Here is a 20,374-nt window from a genome sequence, read left to right as displayed (position 1 = left end):
TTGCACATCTCTGAATTCCGGGGTGCCCATACTAGCATGTGAATTACAGGGCATTTCTCAAATAGACGTATTTTTTACACACTGTCTTACATTTGGAAGGGAAAAATGTAGAGAAAGACAAGGGGCAATAACACTTGTTTTGCTATTCTATGTTCCCCCAAGTCTCCCGATAAAAATGATACCTCACTTGTGTGGGTAGACGTAGCGCCCGCGACAGGATATGCCCCAAAACACAACGTGGACACATCACAGAAAAAAGAGCTGTTTTTTGCAAAGTGCCTACCTGTAGATTTTGGCCTCTAGCTCAGTCGGCACCTAGGGAAACCTACCAAACCTGTGCATTTTTGAAAACTAGAGACCTAGGGGAATCCAAGATGGGGTGACTTGTGGGGCTCTGACCAGGTTCTGTTACCCAGAATCTTTTGCAAACCTCAAAATTTGGCTAAAAAAACAAATTTTCCTGACATTTCGCTGACAGAAAGTTCTGGAATCTGAGAGGAGCCACAAATTTCCTTCCACCCAGCGTTCCCCCAAGTCTCCCGATAAAAATGGTACCTCACTTGTGTGGGTAGTCCTAGCGCCCGCGACAGGATATGCCCCAAAACACAACGTGGGCACATCACAGAAAACAGAGCTGTTTTTTGCAAAGTGCCTACCTGTAGATTTTGGCCTCTAGCTCAGCCGGCACCTAGGGAAACCTACCAAACCTGTGCATTTTTTAAAACTAGAGACCTAGGGGAATCCAAGATGGGGTGACTTGTGGGGCTCTGACCAGGTTCTGTTACCCAGAATCCGTTGCAAACCTAAAAATTTGGCTAAAAAAACATATTTTCCTCACATTTCGGTGACAGAAAGTTCTGGAATCTGAAAGGAGCCACAAATTTGCTTCCACCCAGCGTTTACCCAAGTCTCCCGATAAAAATGGTACCTCACTTGTGTGGCTAGGCCTAGCGCCCGCAACAGGATATGCCCCAAAACACAATGTGGACACATCAAATTTTTTGATAGAAAACAGTGCCTACCTGTGGATTTTGGCCTCTAGCTCAGCTGGCCCCAGGGGGGGCAGAAATGTCCTAAAATAAATTTGTCCCCCACCCCCAACCCCCCAACCCCTTCGCCTCCCCGGGAGCGACCCTTGCCTATGGCTTTGGCGCCAAAAAAAAAATCCTCGGTGCCTAGTGGTTTCTGCCCCCGGGGGGGCAGAAATGTCCTAAAATAAATTCCCCCCCCCCCGGGGAGCGACCGTTGCCTACAAGGTCGCTCCCCTTGCGTGACGGCGCAAAAAAAAGATCCCTGGTGCCTAGTCGTTTCTGCCCCCCTTGGGCAGATTGACCTACAATCGGCCAATCTGCCCCCAAGGGGAGCAGAAATGGTCTAAATACAATTTGCCCCCCAGGGGAGCGACCCTTGCCTAATGGGTTGCTCCCAATCTCTAAAAAAACAAACAAACAAACAAACAAAAAAAACACAAAAAAACAATTTGCCTTGGCGCCTAGAGGTTTCTGCCCCTGTATACCAATAGGCCGATCTGCCCACAGGGAGGGCAGAAATGGCCTAAAATAAATGTCCCCCCCCCCCGGAGCGACCCTTGCCTACAAGGTCGCTCCCCTTGCGTGACGGCGCAAAAAAAAGATCCCTGGTGCTTAGTGGTTTCTGCCCCCCTTGGGGGCAGATTGACATAAAACCGGCCGATCTGCCCCCAAAGCGGGCAGAAATGGCCTAAATACAATTTGCCTCTCCAGGGGAGCGACCCTTGTCCAAGGGGTCGCTCCCCATCTGTAAAACAAAAAAAAACAAAAAATCACTGGTGCCTAGTGGTTTCTGCCCCCCTTGGGGGCAGATCAGCCTCATCAAAATAGGGCAATCTGCCCCCAAAGGGGGCAGAAATGGCCTAAATATAATTTGCCCCCTAGGGGAGCGACCCTTGCCTAAGGGGTCGCTCCCCACCTAAAAAAAAAAGAAAACATAACAAAAAGAAGAAAAAATAATAATAATGATCCCTGGTGCCTAGAGCAACCCTTGCCTACAAGGTCGCTCCCCTTGCGTGACGGCGCAAAAAAAAGATCCCTGGTGCCTAGTGGTTTCTGCCCCCCTTGGGGGCAGATTGACATAAAACCGGCCGATCTGCCCCCAAAGCGGGCAGAAATGGCCTAAATACAATTTGCCTCTCCAGGGGAGCGACCCTTGTCCAAGGGGTCGCTCCCCATCTGTAAAACAAAAAAAAACAAAAAATCACTGGTGCCTAGTGGTTTCTGCCCCCCTTGGGGGCAGATCAGCCTCATCAAAATAGGCCAATCTGCCCCCAAAGGGGGCAGAAATGGCCTAAATATAATTTGCCCCCTAGGGGGGGCAGAAAAGGCCTTCCCAAAAAAAATCCCCCCCCCCATGGGAGCGACCCTTGCCCAAGGGGTCGCTCCCTTTTGTCAGTTTCAGACCAACAAAAAAAAAATCCCTGGTGTCTAGTGGGGTATCAAAAGCCGGATTGCAAGCTGGGAGAGACTTCAAAGGGAAGGAAATACATTTCCTTCCCTTTGAAGCCCCTCCGGGCCTCCCCCATGGGATTGAAAGAGAAATGCAGAGCTTCCAGCGCGAAGGGGGAGACCCTGTGACTAATCAGAACGCGCTCGCGCGCTGACGTCACGGGGGGGTTGAGGGGGGTCGGGGTGGAAGGGGAAGGGCTTCCCCTTCCATCCCTGACTTGGAGGGGTGGGGGGGAACCCCCACAGAGGGAGCGCTAGCGCTCCCTCTGGTCACTGTGACCAGGACGTAATGGGTACGTCCTGGGCACAGCAGCACTGTGCCTCAGGACGTAACCATTACGTCCTGGGCACAGAACAGGTTAATATGACATACTACTACATTAATCAAACATAAGCTCAACATTTCACATTAATAAGCCATTACTAAGTACACTTTGTGAACACTGACGACCACTCAGGTGGGCACACCTTCAATACGTGCATTATTTTTCTCCATATTATTACATTTTCTATGCAAATTCAACACTCGGAATACATGAATAATCATTAATAATTACATTGCCAAACTGAGCGTTAACAATCCCTCTTCTGATGACTAAATGTGTCATCACACTCAATCAATCAATCAATCATTGATTTGTTATGTGTGCTACTCACCTGGCAGGGCGCTGAGGTGGGGTGGGGGGTGCTACTGCTCGAAGAGCTAGGTTACGAGGTGCTTCCTGAAGGTCAGGAGGTCCTGGGTCCAACGTAGGTTGACAGGGAGGGAGTTCCATGTTTTGACAGCAAGGTGGGAGAAGGATCGACCGCCAGATGTTGTGTGGTGAATGCAGGGGACGGTAGCACGGGCGAGGTTGGCAGAGCGGAGTTGGCGTGTAGGGATGTGGAAGTTGAGACGCTCGTTGAGATAGGCCGGTCCGGTGTCGTGGAAAGCTTTGTTAGCGTGGATCAGGAGCTTGAAGATGATCCTTTTGTTGACGGGGAACCAGTGGAGATCTCTGAGGTGGGCTGAGATGTGTTCATGGCAAGGGAGGTTGAGGATGAGTCGTGCTGAGGTGTTCTGGATGCGCTGGAGTTTCTTCTGGAGCTTGGCCATTGTTCCCTCATAGAGGGTTTTGCCGTAGTCCAGTCTACTGCTGACGAGGGCGTGTGTGACCGTTTTTCTGGTTTCCATGGGGATCCATCTGAAGGTCTTGCAGAGCATGCGAAGGGTGTTGTAGCATGAGGATGTGATGGCATTGATTTGCTGGGTCATGGAGAGAGAAGAATCCAGTATGAAGCCGGGGTTGCGTGCATGGGTGGTGGGCTTTGGAGCCGACCCCAAGGTGGTGAGCCACCAGGAGTGGTCCCATACTGATCTGTTGGGGCCAAAGATGATGATCTCAGTTTTCTCCGAGTTTAGCTTGAGGCGGCTTTCTTTCAGCTGGCGATGGCGTGGAGTCCAGTATGGAGGTTGCTCTTGGCAGTTGCGGGGTCCTTCGTGAGAGAGAGGATGAGCTGAGTGTCATCTGCGTAGGAGACGACGTTGAGGCCGTGGGATCAGACGATGTTGGCGAGTGGAGCTATGTAAACATTGAAGAGGGTGGGGCTGAGTGAGGATCCCTGGGAGACTCCACAGATGGTCTTGGTGGCTTTGGACAGGAACGGGGGAAGGTGGACTCTCTGGGTTCTTCCAGAGAGGAAGGAGGTGAGCCAGTCCAGGGCTCTGTGACGAATTCCGGCGTCGGAGAGGCATGTGCGAAGGTTGTGGTGGCAGATGGTGTTGCAGGTTGCAGAAAGGTCAAGGAGGATGAAGGCGACGGTTTCTCCTTTGTCGAGTCTGCTCCTGTTGTCGTCTGTGCAGGCGATAAGGGCGGTCTCGATGCTGTGGTTCTTGGGGAATCCTGACCGGGATACATCGAGTCGGTTGTTGTCCTCCAGGAAGCGGGATAGCTGGTTGTTGACTATCTTCTCGATGACCTTCGCGGGGAATGGGAGATGGGTCGGTAGTTTTTGAGGTCTTCTGGGTCGGCTTTGGACTTTTTGAGCAGGGCGTTGACTTCGGCGTGTTTCCAGCTCTCTGGGAAGAAGGCAGTCTCGAAGGAGATGTTGATGATGGTCCGGAGCTGGGGGGGGGGCGATGATTTGGCTGGCTTTATTGAAGATGTGGTGAGGGCAGCGGTCAGCGAGAGAGCCGGAATGGATGGTGCTCATGGTCTTGGTGGTTTCCTCATCATTGGTGGGGGTCCAAGCATTCAGGACATTGGTGTGGCAGGGTGCGTTGGGGTCGACCTTGGCAGTGGTGGATGTGGGGGGCGGCGGTGTGAAACTTCCATGGATGTCAGTGATCTTGCTGTGAAAGAAGGTGGCGAGGGAGTCGCAAAGGTCTTGTGAGTTGGGTGGGTCAGCGGAGCAGGACTTGGGATTGGTGAGCTCCTTGATGTTGCTGAAGAGCTCCTTGCTATTGTGCGCATTGTTGTCAATTTGCTCTTTGTAGAAAGATCTTTTGGTGGCTCGGATAAGCTGGTGATGTTTGCGCATGACTGACTTGAGGGCGGCGTGGTTGTTTTACTGAGTGTTCTTAGCGCCAGATCTTCTTGACTTTCCGGCATTCGCGTTTGGATGCCTGAAGGTCTGATGTGAACCAGGGAGCTTTCTTGTTGGCACGGCTGTTGGTGTTTTTCTTGAGTGGGGCGAGGGTGTTAGCACAGTCGTCGAGCGATTGTTTGTGGTTGAGGGCAACGGTGTTGGGGTTGTTTGTTTTGGGTAGTAGGGCGTGAGCGAGGTTGGAGATCAATTGGACCTTGGAAATCATGTGCCACTTGCGGTGAGGGATCCGATGCTGTTGGTGGTGGCTTGTGGGCTTCTGGAAGGAAAAGTGAAAATAACGGTGGTCGACCAATGGAGTTCGGTGGTGTGAGTGAAGTTGACGTGGCTGCTGGAGGAGAAGATGGTGTTGAGTGTGTGACCGGCTGAGTGGGTGGGCGAGGAGACCAGCTGCTTGAGGCCGAGGTTGGCCAGGTTGGCCAGTAGGGCTGAGGAGTTGCAGTTGCCGGTGTTCTCCAGGTGGAAGTTCAGGTCGCCGAGGAGCATGTAGTCTGTGGAGGTGAGGGTGTGGGTGCTGATAGTGTTGGCGATGGCGTCGCACAATTGTGGGCGGGGGCCGGGGGTCTGTAGATGAGGGTTCCTCTCAGGGTGGTGTTGGTATTAACGTATATCTGGAAGTGCAGGTGTTCTGCAGCATCTAGGGAGTCGTGGGTGTCGGTGGCGATCCTGATGGAGCTTCTGTGCACAATGGTGATTCCTCCTCCTGGTTTGTTGGTACTGTCTCTTCGGGTGATCTTGTAGTCCTCAGGGATGGCTATGGCAATGTCCGGTTCCGATGAGGGGTTTATCCAAGTTACGGTGAGGAAGGCAATGTCTGGGGAGGTTGATGTGAGCAGGTCCCAGAGTTCGATGGCGTGCTTGTGGACAGAGCGGGTGTTGAGGAGGATGCAGCTGAGGTGGTTGGGCTGGGCGGCGTTGTTGTGATGCTTGGTGGCTTGAGCGCAGGTCTGCAGGTCTGCAGGCAAGAAAAAGGTCTGTGGGTGTGCCTAGGAGAGGTCTGGATGCAGGTGGTTGGGCGACCGGGGTTGAGCGTGAGGAGTTGCGAGGTGGTGTATTGGCGTCTGGCTGCATGGGTGGTGCGAGGGGTGGGGGGACAGGTGCTGGGTGCGGTCCAGGCACGGACAGGCACAGACGGGCTTGCCTCTGGCCGGCATTAAGAAAGGGAAGTGGGAGGGAGGAGCAGCTGGGAGGCAGGAGGCGGTGGCGGGTGGGGGCGCGAGGGGGGCAGGGCCATAGGAGACGCAGCAGTGGGAACAGGGAGACCGGGGTAGATCAGAGCAAGGCAGAAATGGGCAGAAACAGGCAGAGGCAACAAAAATAAACACACAAAAAAGCAATAAGCAGAAAACGGCACACAAGCAAAGAATACAGACAACTAGACAAACACACAAGATAGGAAGACAAACACACAATACTTACGTCTACCACTAGACACCAGGGATGAGGCGCAGGCGGGTGCCTGCTGGTGGTGGAGGGCCTTGAACTTGCAGAAGCAGCGAGGGCGGGGTCAGGAACACAAGGGCAGTCTGGTGGAGCTGCTCGGCCTGCAGAGTGGTTCCTGGCCTTAAGTCAGGTCAGGGGTCACTCTGAACACCGTGCAGCGGCCGCCATTAAGAAGGGGAGAAAGGTGGGAGGACCAGCTAGGAGGCAGGAGGCGGTGGCGAATGGGGGCACGAGGGGGATGGGCCGCAGGGGATGCAGCAGCGGGAACGGGGAGACCGGGGTAGATAAGAGCAAGGCAGAAATCGGCAGAAACAGGCAGAGGCAACAAAAATAAACAGGCAAAAAGGCAATAAACAGAAGGCGGCACACAAGCGCAGAATACAGATAACAAGACAAACACACAAGATAACAAGACAAACACACGATACTTACATCTACCACTAGTCACCAGGGATGAGGCGCAGGTGGGTGCCTGCGGGTGGTGGAGGGCCTCAAACTCGCTGCAGCAGCGTGGGTGGGGTCAGGAACACAAGGGCAGTCTGGTGGAGCTGCTCGGCATGCAGAGTGGTTCCTGGCCTTAAGTCAGGTCAGGGGTCACTCTGAGCACCGCGCAGCGGCTGCCATTAAGAAGGTGAGGTGGGAGGGAGGAGCAGCTGGGAGGCGGTGGTTAATAAGGGTGCAAGGGGGCGGGGACGCAGGGGACCCAGCAGCGGGAACCTTCCCACACACATTTTGCATCGGCTAACATTCTGTCATCTCTATCCATTCATATTTTCGTTCTCTTTTTTAATTTTCACCCAAACAAGTTTCCCTTTTCTTTTCTTCCCTCCTCTGATCATTCTTGGTCTTCTTCAATTTGATCCCTTTACACAATTTACATATTCCCCATTCTCCATTTATGCAAACCACAATAATTAATATTCCTTGTATTATTTTCAATAATATCCCTTTCCCAATGTTTCTGAGCCAATTTCCCACTGAAGCAATTCCTTTGCCAAATTTCTCCCAAACACCTGCTTCTCTCAACTTTTTCAAATCAGCACTTTCATTAGTTAGATTAGTAAGTAAGCTTCTCATTTCTTTACTATTATCCAGAATAAATGAACAGCAATGCCTAGAAATAAGCATTTTGCAGACTCCGCCATCTTTTGCTAAAAGAATGTCTAACGCAAGGAGGTTCTCAAGGGTCATAGCTCTTTCAGCAGCTAATTCAGTATCTATCAGGATCATGGCTCCTGAAAAATTAATCAGCATGTTATCCACAGTACTAGACAACTTTGGAATCTTTATCGAATGTAGAACAAAACCTACTGAAGTAATCATTGCTCCAAATATACCTCCCACTATGCCAGAAGGAGACTCTCTCCTCTCTCTAATGTGATGTAATTTTGTCATTTTCGGAAATGTCTTTAAGTCGTCTGGTTGAAATATCTTTTGGAAAACTATCCCTAAATAACAATTACCATACCATCCTCTTGGAAGACGGTAATAAGCATTAGGCCCACAGATGTAATATCTGCCAGGAATCGCTGGATCCTGTCCATTCAACATAAATGTCCACTTACTCTGAAATAAAAACACGTCTACATGCACTCACTCCCACAAACAAAGTGTCAGTATTAGATATAGGCCTATACACACAAAGCTTCCCTATGTGTTGCAAATCTAAAGCTAATTTCCCTTCTGCATTTACTGCACTAAAAGCATAATCATTTCTAAAAGTCCTTTTCTCTAAGCCCTTTTCTAACTTCGCCTTCAATGCCATTCTCCTGTCATCTGTGTGATCTAAGAAGCTGTTTTCTAAAGGTGTAGGCAAGCATGTCAGGTTATTTCTGTGTGCGTAAGCTGTCCCAAACGTTAATGTAAGTTCAAAGAAACCCCTAACTAATAGTACTTCATTATCCTTAGCTATTCTACTCAGATACCTAATTATGTGGGCAAACGAAAACACCACATTGTGATTGGAGTAAAAGTATTGAATGTAATCCTGGTTGTAGAATCTGGTTAGTAACAGACTACACCTTATCCCATAAGTAAGAGGCAAACTGTGATAGGTAACTCATTCTTACTGTAATATCAGGTTTGGGGTCTCTGGTGGCACCATGCTTGGATTAGGACCTATGTATGATCTCACCTCATTATTTGGAGTAGTCCTGAAAGGAATCTGGTTAGTGACAGACTACAACTTATCCCGTAAGCAAGAGGCAAACTGTGATAGGGAACTCCTTCTTCGACTGATGAAGGGGAATCTGTGTACACAGAAAACAATTCTTCGCACCATCATCTCAACATACTGAAAGTTCCCCTTTGGACATTATCTACATGCAGATATTTCTCATCTAACCTACATTTCTCTATTGCAATTAATGCAGTAGTTGTCTCTAAAGGTGAAGCATGGTTGACTTCACTCTTATCAAGAACAGTCATACCCACAACCAATATCACAAACAATATCACACACACAATTGCCAAACCAATACTCATGTACTTACGCACCCCTTCTTCCTACCCTGCTGACTAATATTATTCATGATCTGTAAAGAATCAGAAAGTAGGAGAGAAAATTTAGAAACTATGCAGCACAAATTAAAACAAAATTCTTCTTTCAGCAGTTACTTACAGCTTTCATTCTCACTTCCAGGATCTTTTTCGCAAAAATTGGCAAGTTTGACAAAATCTGGTTATCAAAGTCTTTTCCGGTTACTTTCAAAAGCCTCTTTTTCTTTGCACTTTTCTCAATTTGTCTCAACACTTCAGTTTGTTACTTTCCTTCAAGTGCCAAAGTATTGACCTGGAATGTCTCAATCAAAACAAAAAGACAAACATTTTCTTTGCCAATAACTTGTTGCATGCGCCCATTCAGGACCTGCTTACCTACGACTTGCTATCCTCTTCCTTTTCATCTTTCAATCACCCTGCAACTCTCCTCCACTCAGATCTTCTCTCCTTGTTGTATCTACTTCTTCCTCAATTGTGGTTTCAACAACTGCTTCCTTTCTCTTTGCGTCTGACTCCAGCCACTTATCTCCTTTCAGTGGGCCTTTTGTCAATGTTCTTTTCAGTGTTGAACTCAAAACTTCTTCTTGCTCTGCAGGATCTTCCCTTGATGGGCATGCAACTGGTTCAGGAGGAGCCAGACCACATTGGCTTTGATCCGCTTCAACTCCTTCCCCCTCGGGGGCTGGTGTTTGCTCTGGTTGTCTCTCAAATACATCTGCTTCTGGGAGAGCCCTCCTCTGACTAGACTCTCCTGATGCCTCAATTGAGACTGGCCCACTGTCACCCTCCTGGAGGTCTTCTCTTTTGTCTCTCACAGGAGTGAATGACCGTAGTCTAACAGCATATCATCTGTAATGCTTACAAGCCCATTTGCAGGCACCGCTGGCAACCTCATTGCTCTGCCCATGAGGATTTCATGCAGTGACAGTCCTGTCTATCTGTCGGGTTTGTTTCTCATCGTCATCAGAACTAACTGCAATACATCAGGCCATTTCAGATTTGTGGACTTAAAGGTACCATTCATCTGTTCCTCTATTCCTGATGCTTCAGGGCAGTAACCACAATGCGACTCCTGCTCAATGTTCAAGGCTGCACACAGTAATTTAATTACTTCATTGTTGAAGTGACTTCACCTATTTGATTCTAAACAGATTGGAAATCTAAAACCTGGTATCAGTTCCCTAAGCAATAGCTTCACTACTGTGAGGCTGTCATTCCTTTGTGAAGGGTACGCTTCAATCCAGTGACTATAGATGCAGAAAATCACCAACACATATCTCAAACCTCCACACACAGGCATCCCAATAAAATCCATTTGCATTCTGCTGAATGGACCTCCTGCTCAAATGGCTCAAAATAACCACTGTCCCTTTTCCCGCGTTCATTTGCTGGCAAATGAAGCAACGATGGCAAACTGCTTCAGCAACTTGTCTAAACCTTGAATTGAACCAATTATGCTTGAACAGGCGAATCATGACATCCCTCCCAACATGTGCCTGACCATGATAATACCTAGGCATTTAGGACAACAGACTGTTGGGCAAAACCAATTGACCCTCTTCTGAAACTCACAATTCATCTTGTTGTTGTACAGATTTCATTTTGCTCCATGAACGTTTTTCCTCCCTGTCAACATTATTCTGCAATGTTTTCAATTCTTCCAATGTATCTATTACTATGAATGTAAAACTTGGACATGTTTCATCTTCTTCAGGTAACAATTCCAACTTATGTTTGTATGATATACAGTTCAATGAGCACACCTTGCGACTTGATCTGCATATCCTTTTCCCATTGACACAAAGTCCTGCAATTTCAGATGTGCACTGCATTTCACCACGGCAATCCTTTCAGGCATTTGGACAGCATGCAACAATTCTTTAATTCTCTCACCATTTCTCACTGGTGAACTAGAAGAGGTCATGAAACCTCTCTGTGACCACAACTGGCCAAAGTCATGGAATATTCCAAATCCATACTGGCTATCCATACAGATGGTAACTTTTAGGTGAGCAGAAACATGGCACGCTCTAGTAAGGGTACCAGTTCCGCTACTTGTGCAGAATACACTCCTCAAAGCCAAGACAATTCCAGGATACCAGTAGTTGTGTACTCTGCATATCCTGCTTTCAGTGATCACATATTGTCTCTTAGACATGAGCCATTAACAAAGATAATTTGGTCATTTTCTTCCAATTGGGTGTCTCTAATATCAGGTCTCGGTTTTGTGCACAGATCAGTTACTTCAAAACAATCATTCTCAATGGTTTCCAACTTTTCAATTTCAACATTTTCATTTGGAAGTAAGGTTGCCGAGTTAAGCACTGTACATCTTTTCAATGACACATTTGGTGACCCTAGAATACTCGTTTCATATTGGGTCAATCTAGCACCTGTTAGGTACTGGGTCTTTGTTTGCGTAGCTAAAACTTCAACTGAGTGGGGGACCATTACTGTTAGGGGGTGTCCCATCAAAACGCTTTCACACTGTGCGAGGCTCTGCCCAGCCACTGCAACTGCATGCAAACAGCCTGGTGAAGCTGCAGCTGAAAAGTATGCTACTGAGCGGTTTACACCTCCATGGACCTACATCAAGACAGACAAAAAAACATGCATCACGCTCATGACAAAACAATGTGAAAGACATTGTGTAATCGGGCATACCCAAAGCCGAAGCTTTGCACAGACTCTCTCTCAACTCAGAGAACGTTTTCATGCAAACCTGGTCTAATACTGTGGGATCAGTGACCTCCTTGTGGGTCAGCTTTTGTAAGGGCTTGGAAATTACTGGAAAATTGGGAATCCATTGGCGACAATAGCCTACCTTTCCTAAGAGCATCCTGACATCTCTCTGTGTGGTCGGGGGATTCATCTGCAATATGGCTGTAACCCTTTCTCTGGATATTCTCCTCGACCCCTCTCAATCAGGTGACCCAAGTATTTCACTTCTTTCTGACAGTACTGCAGTTTGAGTGGAGACACTTTATGACCATTCTTTCCCAAACGGTTCAGTAAGGTAATTGTGTCATACTTGCATGTGTCTCTTGTTTTGGACGCCATCAGCAAGTCGTCAATGTACTGTACCAATGTCAATTGGAAAGGCAATTCCAATGACTCCAAGTTATTTTTCAAGATCTGGTTGAATATGGAAGGTGACTCCGAAACCCTTGAGGAATTCGACACTAACAGTAAACTCGGTCTAAAAATTTGAAACAAAAGAGAAATTGGCTGGCGTCATGAAGAGGCACAGAAAAGAAGGCTTGTGACAAGTCTATGGCAGTGAACCACTCAGCATCACATGGAATCTGACACATAATCTCAGCTGGATTTGACACCATGGGGCAACATTTGATCACAATGTCATTTATTTTTCTCAAATCCTGGACAATTCGAACTTTCCCACAGGGCTTTTGAATCCTGTGAATTACATAGGCTGCTCAACACTTCTTTAAAAAACCCTTGTCTTACAAATTCCGCAATTATCTGGGAAACCTGTATAAATATATCCTGTGGCATGTGGTACTGAGGGATCTGGGGAAAAACTGCGTTCAGCTTTACAGGAACATTAACTGGCTCAAGTCCCTTTATCAAGCCAATCTCCTTCCCTGTCAGATCCCACACTGTCTCTTTAACTGTTCCCTGTAAATCGGGGGAAGCTCCTTCACTGTGAACACTGGAAAGAAACTAATCAGGGGGTACTCCTCATTTACTGTTTCACACTCTGTCTCTGGAGTTCGGTCATCTTCATCATCACTGTTCGTCTATATCTCACTTCTATCATTTGAGCAAGAAATTGAGCACCTGGTTTTACACAGCAAGTCTTTTCATAGTAGGGATACCGGACTTGAATCACAGACTACGAATTTGTGCAATCCTTTAAAGTAGCCAATTTTAACCTGAACTGGTTCTGTAATTCGGTTGGTCAACTATTGATTCACTGCTCCTACAATCTGGACTGTCTTACCTGAAAGGGGCAAGTGAAACTTCTGGAAATCTTATTGTAGAGCGTGTAGTTCCTGTGTCAACCAAGAATGAAACTCTGTGACCAATGACTTTTTCCTTCAAATAGGGGCCTTTTTGATCTGATTCTAAGGAAGCTAGAAGCGCACACTCCTCTTCATCTGAACTCTCGCTTACCTAATCTTCGTTTATTCCATTTTCACTGTGTAATGGGAATGGGTGAACTGTGTTATTGCTTTGGTTGGACCTCTGGCCTGTTGGCCTGTGACCTGTTGAGGAAGCATCACCTGCTTCTGTTCCATTGGGGCTTTAGGTGTTTGAATTTGCTGTCTAGGTACCACTGGGACCTGCTGTTGTATTGGCTGCAACTGTGTCATTTGTACACGTGGCATTTGCACCTGTTGCATGGGTTGAAAACCTTGCATTTCATTTGCATTAATTTGAAAATTGGGATAATGACCTCTCATTCTTAGTCCCCTCATGTTTTGAAACAAGTTGATGTCACTTGTTTGCTGAACAACACCTTCCTGCACCATCATCGGACACTCCCATTTCCAATGTCTGACCACTCCACAAGCGTGACAAGGCAACACTCTCTTCATTCCCTGCACACGTTTCTGAACCACTACAGTATTCAAATCAGGACTACGGTTTCCATTACATCCGCGACCTCTATCTCTCATCTGATTTTGAAACACCACATTTCCTTGTTGCTACTGTTGCTGTGGATAATTTCCTTGCATCCCTGTTTGTGCCACTTTAGTCTGCATCACCATCACCTTTTCCTTCAACTTTCTCTGCTTCAGCTCAATCTCATCACTACAGTACTTTGCATACTGCAACACCTCATCAATCGATTTTGCTTGCCAGCAAATCAAATGACTGCTAATCATTTGGCTAATTTCAGGTCTCAATCCTTCCAAAAATCTGAACACAAAATTAATCGTGTCTTTCAGCTCAATTGTCTCTGTACCGCTGTAATGCTTTAATGCCTGCAACAAACTGTCATAATACGCATGTATTGACTCATTTGCCTCCTGAGCTGTTCTGTCTGTTCACTGCCGATCAATGTTTTTGGGTGAAATTCTCGTCTTCAAAAATTCAATCACTTTATAGTAATATTTCATAACCTCAGGAGACGGTGCACCTGTAACCTGATCTCTCTCTGGTTCTTTTGTCAGCCAATCTATACTCCTTTTACACTCCATCAACACATCAGCTGGAACTACTGTCTCTAACAGTGTGTTCAAGTCTTCTCTCAGGCACTTTGCAAGTTTCACAAACCTGTCTGTCTGCTGGTACCATTCTACTGGCTTCTCTCTCAACCTAGGACAGTCATTTGTAAAGGACAGAATGTCACTTCTGTTCCAAGGGACATAAACAAAATTCCCTCCTGGAATCTTTCTCATTTGTAAAGATTTTACCAGATCCTTGCTTTGCTGCACATTTGCAGTCAGCTCTGCAGAATCCCTTCTTCTTTTATCTCTTTCCTTTGCCCATCTGCCTTCCCATTTGCCTAAAGCTCCCCATGTCTGGACACTTTGGAGTAAGTCCCTAAGGTGTGCCTTCATTCCAGCAGATCCCATATGTTCAAAGTCTTTTGCGTCAAAATCTAACCTGTAACTCCTTTTCAAATGCTTTGTTTTCTCTATTTCTATTCCGTATTTCTCTGCCAGGTCTGCTAGCTTTTGATGCACATTGCTCACTTCCCGCGTAATCTTCAGGCACAGATATGTCAACTCTGCTTCTGTGTAGGACTCTAATCTGTTCACACCCATAGTCCCTCATTGAGCTCACCCGCTTCCATTCCTAGTCTTGTATAGTTCAAGTACTTCTCTCCCCTAGGAGCACTCCGTGGGGTATTCAGTTTGTCTAACTATTCAGTCAATTGTTGGGCTGTCAAACCTTGCAATGAAATATTATTAGCCTGGGTATGTGGTACTTGTGGCACAACTGTATTTGGGAACTGCGGTTTCAGTAATTTCAGGCTCTGACTAACGTGTGACCCTATCATAGTAAACAGAGGAACTCTGAATAGACTAAGGTCTAGCAATGATCTCGATCCATCAAATGTCTGTCCCACAGGAGTGACTACTCGGATATTCTCGTTAAGTCCTCCCCTCAGTGAATTCTGAATTAATGCTCCCGGCCCCTCTGTACTGTTCTTCCCTTGTGCGAACAAAGGTACAAGTGGTCCGATAGTGACAGGTACAGATACAGCATCTGGGTTTGGTCTAACACTTAAGTTCAGTGGTTGCGTAGTTCCCATATTCTGGCTCATCAGTACAGACATATCTGTCTGTGTCCCTGTCATTGGAGTGTACTTTGGAATTGCTTGTCCCTACACTTGAGGCAGTAAAAGTGAAGTTGGCTCTGTCTGAACCAATGTTTTCAATGATGTTGATCTCTCAAGGAAACTGCCCACCCAACTCTTTTACCATCGCGATCCTGCTATAATTTCTAGTATGACGAGCTCTTATGGAGGCAACCCGTACAAAGACTCTATGATGACACCCCAAGTAGGCAAGCCACCTTACTCTGTTATCCTTTCTAGAACGCAAAAAGGTGACCATACGATGCGCTCTTGAGGGGACAAACCATGCACCGGGCCTTATGATGGGCTCTTGAGCAGAGAAACCATGCACTGGGCCTTATGATGGGCTCTTAAGGAGACAGACCATCCTACTCTGCTACCATTTATGTTAGCTCGTCTGGTCTTATTTGGTTTGCTTTCTTTAATTTATTAGGGGATGCGTTAGAGGTTCGCTTAGAGTGATTCCCACCATAAATCCCACTGCAAAAGCAACTTCATCAACAACACCAATAGTAAACATTAATAACCTTTGTAGTCAGTAATCTTCACACACCATGACCTATTTCACAGCAAATAACTACACCTTTATATAAAGTTAGAAAGTTTATTTCCCTATATTAACAATGCTAATGTCAAGTAAATTAATCTCACCTCCAACTGATAGACACATAAGAACAACACTGGTTAATCAAATCTTCTAAAGAATCTCAATTTAACTAACGTATTAATTACTAAACATTCAAGAGTTACGGCAGAAATCAATAGCAAGAATAATTGTACAACAAAAATAGCATACATCTAGATTCAGCAACTGAGCAAAATTGAATTTTATTAGAAGCAACCTGTTAACATGTCAGGGTTTCCCTTCCTACCCTCCTAATTAGAATAGCATGTTTGGGCTTCAAGCAAAACAATTTAGACAACATAAATTTGGAAAACCATCTAACTATGGCTCTACCTAAATAGCAGTTGGTACCTAGAAACAAAAGGCAAACTTACAACAAGAACAATGGCATTTTGTTATACCTCTCCTCAGTACTGATCAGCAGGCTGCAATCATCTTCGTCAGTTGGACATCAGTTCGGTCAGCATCAGCAACGGACTATGAAAGGAAATGGTTCAGAAACAGGGACTCTAAGCTATCCGAACCATTAAGAAGCAATATCTAAAGTATCAGCATTCAGCATCAGAAGTTTAAGCAGTAATGTTAAAGATAGATTCCTCTCTGGAGGAAAATCGAAAATAGGGAAATGAGCATAACTCTACATGGTACAATAGAAATGGGTTTTCTCCTCTCTCTACAGTTGGGTTAAGTTACAATCGACTAAAGAACTTCTCACATTTCCATTGGTCAAAGAATCGTATGTTTGCAATTAGTCCAATAGAAATAAGAGTTCAAATCTAAGATGTAGCTAAACTGTTTTTCACATGTTGATGATTGGCTCCTCTTCTTCTGGTCCCACCATCAGGCTCGTCAGGTAACATTTTTGTATCCATCTATACTCCAAACAGCGCATCCATTGCTAGCTCCTGGGAATATTGCTGTTTTACATCAAACTATACATTGTAGCAATAACTAGCACATGATTTTCTAACAAACAGTTCTCGTGAGAAAGTTAAAAACATCTGCTAAACTTTGGTCAACTCAGTGAAAAACAATACATGAATGAATTCCTCTAATCATACAATTGCTAGCGCAGGAGTTATAATAAAAATTATTAATAAGTATACATGTATTATGAGTAATGGATTTGTGTAGAAAATGTTATAACCTAGAAAAATAATGCACGCATTTGAAAATGTGATGCCGATGAGTGGCCGCCAATGTTCATGAAGTATACTTATTAATGACTTATTAATATGAAATGTTGAGCATATGTTTGATTAATGTGGAAATATGTCATATTGAGGGTTATGCATTATGTATTAACTTTATTAATTGTAGGTCTTAACTTAGCTGAGGTCTTGGCCTAGTTGCATGGCCTCATGTCAAGCTGTATTTCTAAACTGATTAATAATATGGCTGTCTTAGAGAATTAAACTGTGATTTTCCACTGTACTGTCTAAATGTACTCATAGCTAAAAGTCTTTCTCATGAGAACCGATTGCTAAAAGATGCTGTTCTTGCTAAATGCAACAATATGAGTGTAATGTGCATATGACTGACTTTCTAAGAAGGAGAGCAATAGAGACACTGACCGGAGTATAAGCTGCAACAATATTGTTACCTGACAAGCCGTATGATGAGGACATTACAGGAGAAGCCAATCAGTGACATGTGAACAGAGTAGTGGTAGAATTCAGAGATTTTGAGTTTTATTTTTATTGGACAAAGTATGTCCATGCGATTCCTTGACCAACAGGGACTTGGGAAATAGTTTTAGGGAATTTAACCTAACAGGACTGCCCTAAGACGAAACCAGCATTTGCAATTTTGCCAGTGTGCATCTGTCTTTTGTCTAGCCCATTGCCAATTTTTTTGCTGGCTGAAAGGTCAATATTTTCTTGTGCATCTTGACGAGAGACATGCTTAACTTTAATGCTTAAAGACTTTGCGTTTTCTGAACTTTTATGCTGAATCATGATGCCTTGCTGATTGAACTGATGTCCTGATGACGAAGACTATCTTAGCTTGCCGATCCAATTGAGGAGAGGTATTCTTTTACCCATGTGTTTTGTTAGGTTTATTTGCTTTTTCTTTCTAGGTACCAAACGCACTGTTTTGATAGAACAATAGCTAGATGTTTTCCAAAATTGTGTTTGCTAAATTGTTTTGCACGAAGCCCAACATGCTGATGTTAACCTGGTGTAAGTTAAGGATTCTCACTAATGAAAGGCTGCTATAGGGAATAACGTTTGATGAATTTCTTTGGTGAATCTAAATGTATGTGATATTGTTTGCGCATTTATTCTTATTATAGATTTGCACTGTAAGTTTAAAATTTGTAATAGATCAAGCTTTGATTAGATTGTGTTTCTTTAGCAGATTTGGAAAGCCATTGTTGTTTCTGTATGTATATCATTCGATTTTGAGATTATCTTACTTGACATTAGCATTGTTAATATAGGTAAATAAACATACTAACTTTTACCAAAGGTGTGGTTATTCATGACTGAGGGGTCATGGTATGTGACAATTATTGACTCGATTGATTACAAATGTTATTGAATGTCATTGATTATTGATGTTACTGATTGATTTACGCTTATTGATCTGCATGTACTGTAGTTATGGTGGGAACATGTTAATTGAGAGTCAAAAGGCTCATCGACCTATTTGCGTCCCCTTGTAAGTTTACTTATTAAGGTCAGATGCGCTAACACATTCCCACGATATTATCTAAACACAGCAAATTAACATGAGGCTGAGCAAACTAGGCCCAAACCTCACTAACTTTAGGCCTACAATTAGTAAAGCAAATACATAATGCAAAATCATTAGTGCATCAATCTACTACATTTCCTTAATGCAGATACTTCAATTAATATTAATATACATTTAATAATGACACTTTGTGATTAATGGGGGATACTCAATTGGGCACATTTCCCCAAGCCACACATTATTTTCTATGCAGATTCATAACCCCAAATACGTGAATATTTATTAGCAAGAAATTCAGCATTCACAATAGCAACCCTAGTGACAAGTCTCAGGATGCACTGACTGACATGTAAAGGCAAAGGCAAGGACATGGCCAACCATGCCGTATTAACTAGCTAATTGAAAACTGCTTACGTTGAGTTAAAGTCTACAAAGTCATGCAATTAAAAAATGGCTTGGTTTTAGCTACCTCCCACTTATAACTGCCTCTTCTAAATAGCAGTCAAAGGGGAAATACATTCTCCATTTCCTTTTTAAAATCTTCCACTTTCCTATTCTAATATGTTGGATTGTAGGCAATATATAGGCAGAGGTTTTTGAAACGTAATGCCTGCTCCTAATATGGCAATCCAGTGCCTTTAGTTCTCTCGAACATGCTTTAAGACTCTGTTCCGCCTGGCATTAACCGGTTCTGTGCCGAGGACGTAGTGGTTACGTCCTGCGGCACAGTGCTGCTGTGCAGAGGACGTAACCATTACGTCCTCGGCACACAGCCCAGAGGGAGCGCTCTCGCTCCCTCTGTGTGCTTCCCCCCACCCCCCCCAAAGGCAGGGATGGAAGGGGAAGCCCTTCCCCTTCCACCCCCAACCCCCCCACCCCCACTGTGACATCAGCGCGCGAGCGCACGCTGTTTGTCACAGAGTCTCCCCCATCGCGCTGGAAGCTCAGCTTCCAGTGCGATCGAAAGAAAAATGCTTTGCATTTCTCTTTCGATCACGTGGGGGAGGCCCGGAGAGGCTTCAAAGGGAAGAAAATGTATTTCCTTCCCTTTGAAGTCCCTCCAAGCGTTTCAAAAGCCGGACTGCTTGCAATCCGGCTTTTGAAACGCCCACTAGACACCAGGGATGTTTTTTTTTTTAATTCTCATAAAGGGAGCGACCCCTTGAGCAAGGGTCGCTCCCAGGGGGGGCATTTTTTTGGAAGGCCTTTTCTGCCCCCCCTGGGGGCAGATCGGCCTATTATTAGGCCGATTTGCCCCCAGGGGGGGGGGGGGCAGAAACCTCTAGGCACCAGTGATCATTTTTTTTGGTTTTTTTTGTTTTTTGTTTACTTTTTTGTTTTAGGTGTGGGGAGCGACGCCTTAGGTAAGGGTCGCTCCCCTAGGGGGCAAATTATATTTGATTAGGCCGATCTGCCCCCAAGGGGGGCAGAAACCACTAGGCACCAGGGATTTTTTGTTTTTTTTGTTTTACAGATGGGGAGCGAAAATTGTATTTAGGCCATTTCACCCCCCTTTGGGGGCAGATCGGCCGCTTTTTGCTACGCCAATCTGCCCCAGGCACCGGGGATTTTTTTTTTGGCGCCAATGTCACGCAGGGGGATCAATCCCGTAGGCAAGGGTCACTCCCCGGGGGGGGGTATTATTTTAGGCCATTTCTGCCCCCCTTTTTGTTTTACAGATGGTGAGCGACCCCTTGGACGAGGGTCGCTCCCCTGGGGGGCAAATTGTATTTAGACCATTTCGGCCCCCCTTGGGGGCAGATTGGC

Source organism: Pleurodeles waltl, chromosome 4_2, assembly GCF_031143425.1.
Source record: "Pleurodeles waltl isolate 20211129_DDA chromosome 4_2, aPleWal1.hap1.20221129, whole genome shotgun sequence".
NCBI classification, from domain to species: Eukaryota; Metazoa; Chordata; class Amphibia; order Caudata; family Salamandridae; genus Pleurodeles; species Pleurodeles waltl.
The sequence above is the reverse complement of the archived record's forward strand: the minus strand, read 5'-3'. Positions refer to the sequence as shown.